The following is an 8,209-nucleotide window of genomic DNA, read 5'->3' on the forward strand; positions in this document are numbered from 1 at the left end:
CACACTGACAAAAGTAGAGAAAACAACAACAACAACAACAAAAAACAGATGTATTTTTAAAATATACAGTCTTTCTTTTACAGTAAAATGGACCCAAAACATGGATCTTGTTGGAAGGGAAGAATCTCTATTTTAACATGTTTTAAAATGCAATTTATTCCTGTGATGGCAAAGCTGAATTTTCAGCAGCCATTGCTCCAGTCTTTATTGTCACACGATTCTTCAGAAATCATTCTAATATGCTGATTTGGTGTTCAAGAAACTTTTCTAATTATTATCAATGTTGAAAGCAGTTGTGCTGCTTATTTTTGTGGAAATGTGATACACTTCCATTCAAAAGTTGGGGAAAAGTGAGATGTTCTAAAGAAAATATTACTTATATTCAACATTAAAACTGGTGTCTAAAGCATGTGTGCTATGTCAATCTTGATTGGCTACTGCAGTAAAGTGACGGCACAGGTGTGCCAGCAGGGTATATAAGGGTGCCTAGAAAGAACATCATCAACTTCAGTTACCTAAAAGAAGACGTACAGGCATGCCGGAAGTATGTCAACGCATGTCAGGGAGTAAGTATGTCTGGGAACCATGGTTACAGCCGTAACCTAAGACATTCCCTTTCGAAGTGGAACTCAACACTGCCTCACGGAGTTGACGCTATGGGAATGAAATACCCACTACACCATACTGAACAAATGCCTGCTCATTGTGCTGTGATAATACCAGTGAGCTAAGGTGTAGCCAAAGACTGCCGTTCAGCCAAAGATTGACATACCCCTAATACTTACCTGCAGGGCAGAGCTAGTTAGGCAGTTTCTGCGTCCACCCACAAACCCTGTAAAAAGGGAGGGGCAGACCACAGCCTAATCTCCTGATCTCCCTTGGCCATCAGCTCTAGGGGGCAACCTTACCAAAGGGAGCGTAAAACATTTTTAGCATCCCATCCTACGGACTGGGAGAGGCTTCCAACTGCCTGATTTACCTAAGAAACATGGCAATGTTCTTCAGAAAGACCTGGGGAGAGAGCATCGGGATGGAGCGCCACAGCATCTCCACCCCCTTTGCTCTCTATTGCCAATCATCACAGGGGCGTGACTGCCCCACCTCTTCGGAGGACTGAAAAACTCTGCCACTGAACCTCTAGGGAAACGATCCACCCAATAATGAGTCTCCTAGGGAACTAGTCGACTTATCATCCAAATATTACCTCCAGTATGAACCAAGGTGCTACTGAGAGAGCAGAGTGCCATAAAGCTCTTATACTACTCCCTACCAAGTAATTCTTGCTGGCTCATTGCTAGATGGTAAAGTAATGTGTCACATTCACTTCAGTACCATATCCCTTTTCTTGCACTAGAAAGGATGGCAGGTTGAAGAGTGGGAAGCGAGAGCAGTAAAGTATACACCTGCAACACACAACACACTTGTTTACAAAGCGTGTTGGTAGTAGTGGTCCTGTACAAATACTGATGGCTCGGTAGAAATAGCACTTCAGTGCAATGGTGTTTATTGACAGTCTTTGTGATCCAATAGTCACTTCACGAGTTCACACTTGCAAATAAGTCAGATAAATAAATAGTATGCGTATTTGGCGTGCTGTCCGAGGAGAGGGCTCCGAGCTCGGTATTTGGCCCGAACCCAGAGTACTCCCCCCGTATTCTGGTTAAGGAAATAACCAGGCGCGTGTGAGATTTGGTTAGGAAGATAACTATGCGAGAATGAGGAGATGGGGTGGTGGAGGGATGCTGAAGAACTGTCAAGGAACATGGGTGAGTCGACTGTGTATTTATAATGGTCTCCACTTATGCTGATTGGGTAGACTTGTTGATTACTGATTGCTGACAGCTGGTCAGAATGACGTGATGATTGAAAGGATCATTTGAAAGTGCTCCTCCCGAATTTTGTTAATGAAACATCATTTCACGAGTTCACACTTGCAAATAAGTCAGATAAATAAATTGTATGCGTATTTGGCGTGCTGTCCGAGGAGAGGGCCCCGAGCTCGGTATTTGGCCCGAACCCAGAGTACTCCCCCCAAAAATTTGCCACTGACTCGGGACAGCAGCCGGAAAATGATGTTGATAACCCCCAAAATTTGCAGAACGTGAACATGGTCGCCTATGGTAAGCTCCTGCCAGAGCGGTGGCTGTGGATCGAGACTTGGATGGAGAGCTCCTGCAGGAGCAGGGCAGGCGATGCTGCCATCCAATAAGCTGGTTGGATAGAGAATGAGCTCCTGCTGGGGAGGTGGCGATGAAACGCCTGTGATGGAGGAACTGAACTTGCTTCAGAATTGCTTTCCAATCATCCAGTGAATTGGTTGTACAGGGAATTGGATTCCTGTGGGAGCGGAAGAGATGATCCTGCTGAGACAATGTACGGTGTAGCGGAGCTCCTGTGGGAGCGAAGTAGATGACACTGCTGCGGCAACGGAGCAAGTTGCATGGCGTGACGGAGCTCCTGCGGGAGCGAAGTGGATGACGCTGCTGCGGCAGTGGAGCAAGTTGCATGGCGTGACGGAGCTCCTGCGGGAGCGAAGTGGATGACGCTGCTGCGGCAGTGGAGCAAGTTTGCATGACGTGACGGAGCTCCTGCGGGAGCGAAGTGGATGATGCTGCTGCGGCAGTGGAGCAAGTTTGCATGACGTGACGGAGCTCCTGCGGGAGCGAAGTGGATGATGCTGCTGCGGCAGTGGAGCAAGTTTGCATGACGTGACGGAGCTCCTGCGGGAGCGAAGAAGATGACACTGCTGCGGCACTGGAGCGGGTTTGAACTGATAAAAGGAACTCCTGCAGAGAGGAGTAGATGGCCACTGCGACAGTGGACCAGACTTTCAACTTGCTTTCAACTATCCAATGAGCAAGTAGGACGGTGAGCCGAGCTCCTGTGAGTAGAGTAGATTACACTGCTGCGGCAGTTGAGCAAACTTGCTTTTCGACTTGCTTTCAACTGTCCTTAGGGTGAGTTTGGACAGAGAACTGACCTCCTGTGGGAACAGAGGAGGTCAGTGCACTGCTGCGGTGAAAGAATGAGGTGGGCTACTGGGTAGATGCTGCTACTGGGTAGATGCTGATGCGCAGAGGAGGTAAAATTGCTTCCATTGTTTATTGGACTGATGATGTTAATTGGAGAGGATGCGGTGAGCCAGTAGGTTTGGGCTTTAGCTGATGAGGGTTTGTTGAGCTTCTTTGATGTGGAAACGATTGGAACGGATATAGCTCTTGTAGGCTTCTGACGACCAGCGACCTAGTGCTTGAATCTGGTGTTGGGAAAGGCCTTTCTGAGCAGCTGTAGTTGCTGCACCTATGCGAAATGAATGGCTAGAATAGTTGGCTGCTGGGATGCCAGATTGAATCAATACGGCCTTGAGGTGTTTCTGGAACCAGAAATGTGTGATTGGGTGGTTGGAGTCATCTGTGAAGAGTGGGTCAGATGGGAATTTGGCCTGCGAGCTCCTGAAATGGAGGTAAGCTAAAAGGGATTGGTATGGCTGGATTGGTGATGAGAGGTTGAAAATGTAGATGAAATGGCCTTTCCTTGTTTGATCTGTCTTGTTTTGTTTGATGAAATAAGAGATGGTGTCATCATCTAGCACTGATAAATCTGAAATTGTCGGGTGGACCTTTGGATTAAAGTTGGATGTGATAGTGAGCTCTGAGCATCTGAGAAACCCGAAGAAAGCCAATATGAACATTGCATCCAGTGTGTGGGCAGTATTGATAGAGTGGTAGCCTCGGCGGAGAGTGGTGATACATTTGGTGAGTATGTCTAGTGTTATTGGTTGTCTGGCGTCTAGGCAGGTGGGTTGGGTTTTTTGGATGCCTTTAATCAACATAGATGTGTGTGAATTGGCTATTTCTGATGAGGGTGAACCAAAAATGAGTTTGTGAAAAAACTGAATTCCGCTTAGATAACCCTTGATGGAGCTGGCTTGGAGGTTCTTAATCCTGTTGAGATAGGATATGAATGAAGTGATGGTGAGCAGTGAAAAATCAGGAAATGGCAGGCTGTATGTGGAGTGGAAAGACTTAAAACATTTCCAAGCGGTTAGGTAGGATTGGAGGGTTCTGGGGAAACGGCTTGGATAATGGAATTAAGAGAGGCGTCCAGCAGGGGTTTCAATGGGTGGTTTATGGGAACATCAGTTCTGAATAGTGAGGTACTGAGGTTGGAAATTGGTCCGTCTCTGGTGCCAGCAATCTGAATTTCTGGAAAGCAAAACGGGAGAGAGCATCAGCTATTTGATTTTTTGATCCAGGAACATGTTTTGCATTTATGATGAATTGATCACAAGCTGAAATCCAAATGAGGCGTCTTAGGAGAGGCATTAGTACGGCCTTTGTTAATGCAATGCACGGTTGCTTCGTTGTCACAGTGTACTAAGATGCTGTTAGTGGATCATTCTTTCCCCCACAGGAAGGCTGCTACAACTAGTGGATACAATTCGAACAGCGCTGAGGATGTTAATGACTGCGGTGAGTCTAATAGCTGGGGCCACGTAGATGCGAACCAACGGCCTTGGTAGAATCCCCCGAAACCGACAGAGGGAGCTGCGTCAGTAAACAGTTGAATATCCATGGGGAGAGAAATGAGAGTGTTATAGAAAAAGGAAAGACCGTTCCATTGCTAGATTTGGTCCTCTAGCGCGTGAACTGAAGATGCGAGGGTGAGGAGATGTGAGATGAAAGGGCGGCCTTGCGGGATGATGCGCATCGCGAAGTTTAAGTGGCCGAGCAAAGATAGTAGCTCGCGTTTAGAAAGATTTGGATTGTCTAGGAGGGTGGATGCGACCAGAATAATCCTGTCGATTTTTTCCTTGGGTAGTGAGGCCTGGAAATGAACTGTGTCCAAATTAATGCCCAGAAATTCGATGGATGTGGCTGGACCCCTGGTTTTATCCTGGGCGATTGGAATCCCGAGCTCGGAAAAAACCTTTTGGACTGTGAGAAGATGCACGGCTGGGATGGAGTCGGGAGGCGAGATGATTAAGAAATCATCTAAAAGGTGAATGACATAAGGAATTGCATAGTTGTTAGAGAGAATCCAGCAAATAGCTTCTGAAAGCATGTCGAAAATCTTAGGGCTGCTTTTGCATCCAAAAGTTAGACGGACAGAAAAATAAAATTTTCCGTGCCAGCGTATGCCGAATAAATGCCAGTAATCTGGGTGGATGGGCATCACTTTGAAGGCAGAAGTGATGTCGACTTTGGCCAGCCAAGCGCCGCGACCTGCGTCTTTGATCAGTGTTATAGCTTGGTCGATGTTGTGGTAATGAAGAGAAAATTCTTCAAGTGGGATAAGGCTGTTTATGCTTGGAAACGGGGAGTTGTGTGGTGCTGAGAGATCGATTATTAATCGTTTTTGCCTGAAAATTTCCTGGTAGCCACTCCAATTGGGCTTATTCGATAACATTCAAAAGGAGGAAAGTTAAACGGGCCGATCATAAAACCTGACTCGATTTCTTTTTTGATTAGAAGCTCGACTGTATCAGGCTCGGCGAGAGCAGACTGGAGATTGTTACAAATGATTCTTTGGGATGGGAGGCTTTCAACGCCGGGTTTGAAACCGTGTTCGAGACCAGACAGCAAATAGTCTGTAAAGTTAGTGTCAGGGTGGTGAGACAATTCAGTAGACAGACGAGAAATATTCACAGGAGTCGACAAATAATTTTTAGAATCTTTATTTAAAGACCTTTTTACAGGGCATATCATGCGGGCGTGAGCGCCGCCACAGAAGTTACAGATGTGCATGTAACGACAGCGCTGCCTTGCGCATCTTGCTGAATTGAAATTATTGCAGACTTGACTGTTTGTAGAAATGGGCATCGCCGTTGCTGAAAACAGTGTGTAAGGAGATCGAGCATGGGAGAAAGTGTTAGAAGGAAGACAAGCCGGGGCCGAGGCCGCTTGGGGAGGCAACCTCACGCTAGGGTCGGCCCTTGGAGCGAGGAGAGTGGAAAATGAAGGAAACTGGGGAGGAATATAGGGCGTCTGGGCCTGCACTGCTAGCGGAGGCAGCCTCGCGCTAGAAACCGATGGTGGGGCTGCAGGCCACTGACACGGGGTAGGGTTGAAAAAAGAGATTGGAAAAGGCTGAGGTTGCGCCTGTGCTGCTGGCGGAGGCATACTCACATTACCAGGGTGGTTTGTGTCTATGGAGGCTGGTATTGTTACATGAGGCGCTGCTGTCTGTAGCTCTGTGGAGCGAAGATGAGAGTGTGGACTGACAGCAGCTTGCAGAGGGCCGGCTGCTGCGGCCTGAAACTTGGAGGCCCTTTCTCGCGAGGGTAGGAGATGGTGTTTTTTGAGATCGTTGGTTCGGGCCCCTGCGATTTTTATTCAGCTTGTTAGCCGTTTTGGAAAGTGGAGTGGATTTTGGAGATGGGAATGCCGACTGAAGAGAAACGTACAGGTTATACAGCTCTGCTTTGTTCATCCTTCTGGAAAAGTGGACATCTGCGCTTATTAGAGCTTGTCTCAATCCCAACACTGTCCACTTTTCTATTGCAGGGATTGTGGGGTGTGCTGAAGTGTAGGATGAAGCTGAAGATGATGGTGGATGTCTCGAAGGTGGAGGTGATGGCAAGCCATGGCGTCTTGGGGTACGAGAAGCGGCGCGGCTGGGCCGACGACCGCGCGATGGTACTGGAGGCTCGGTTGCGGTGTCCTGTGGTGGAACACAGGTGTCCTGTGGTGGAACACAGGTGTCCTGTGGTTGGGCACATGTGCTCCTTGCATCGGTGCGATGCGGCGAAGGATCCTGGGCAACGAGGGATTCGTCGTCAGACGGGAAGATATCGATCTCGGACATTGTAACAATTTGGGTGTAATTTTGTTAATGAAACATCATATAATTGCTCTTGAGCAAGGCATCACTGCTCACTGCTCCTAATGTGTGTGCACTAACTTGGATGGGTTAAATGCAGAGGATAAATTCTGAGTATGGGTTACTATACTACGATATGTCACGTCATATACAGTGGTTGGACAATGAAACTGAAACACTGGCCAATATAGTGTTGGAGGTTTCACACCTATAAATGCGGGGCCAGGAGGCTAATCTTCACAGACTTTACATTCCATCAGTAAGAGTAGAATGTGAAGGATGAATTAGAACAGCTGTACATAAAATATTGCAATCCACACAGCATAATGGGAGACATATCAGAGCTCAAAAGAGGAAAAATGTTGGTAAACGTCTTGCTGGCTCATCTGTGAACAGGACAACAATTCTTTGTGGTGTATCAAGAGCTATGGTATCCAGGGTAATGAAAGGGGACTGAAAAGGGATGTCGGCATACGACCACATAGCATAAACCACATCCAGCAGGAGTAACTGTTGATGCAAGAGGAAGCTGTCTGAAAGGGATGTCCAGGTACTAACCCAGATTGTATCCAAAAAAAAAAAAAACAACAACATAAAACCACAACTGCCCAAGCAGAATTAAATTCTCACCTCAACTCTCCTGTTTTCACCCAAACTGTCAAAAAATCAATATTCATATAGGGTTGCTATAGTCAAATCTTTGGTCAATGCCAAATGTTGGTTTCAGTGGGGCCAACAATGCAAATCTTGGGTTGTGGATAAAGTTAAACGTATTGTTATCTGATAAGTCCACATTAACTGTTTTCCCCACATCTGTGGGAAGTTACAGTGTAAAATACCAGGTGTAAATGGGTATGTGTCTCCATTGTCCAACTGTGATCTGATCGACCAAAACGCATCTTAATGCCAGGTGGAAACAGGGCCTCAGTCCTGATACCAAGGTGTGAATGACTGCACACTCTCAGATTCACCAAACTGGTTTTGCCATGTGGTTTGAAGCCACATAGGATGGAATTTCTATACAAAATGGACACACGATGTACAAAAATGAAGCAAATCTTCTCCATTTCTATTTAAAGAACTGTATTTACTTGAGTGTTGTTTGTGTACATGCAAAATATAAAAAACTTACCTATTAAGGTATATATGAATGCATGGGTATTCCCTATTATTCTTGATGGGTGCGTCACTGCCAAGGACTACTAAACCACATGGAGGACCATGTGCACCTAATGGTTCAATCATTGTACCCTGAACGGGGGTGCCATGTATCAGCATGATAATGCACCAATACACACAACAGAATGGTTTGATGAACATGAAAGTGAAGTTAAACATCTCCCATAGCTTGCACAGTCACCGGATCTAAATATTTTTTGAGGCGGGC

At 46.4% G+C, this 8,209-nt stretch overlaps 1 pseudogene; it reads right to left on the bottom strand.

Moving 5' to 3' along the window:
• Positions 1-2,961: 2,961 nt before the first annotated feature.
• LOC125276080 lies at positions 2,962-6,807 on the bottom strand (annotated as a pseudogene).
• Positions 6,808-8,209: the final 1,402 nt, after the last annotated feature.

This window comes from Megalobrama amblycephala, linkage group LG9, assembly GCF_018812025.1.
Source record: "Megalobrama amblycephala isolate DHTTF-2021 linkage group LG9, ASM1881202v1, whole genome shotgun sequence".
Classification (NCBI taxonomy): domain Eukaryota; kingdom Metazoa; phylum Chordata; class Actinopteri; order Cypriniformes; family Xenocyprididae; genus Megalobrama; species Megalobrama amblycephala.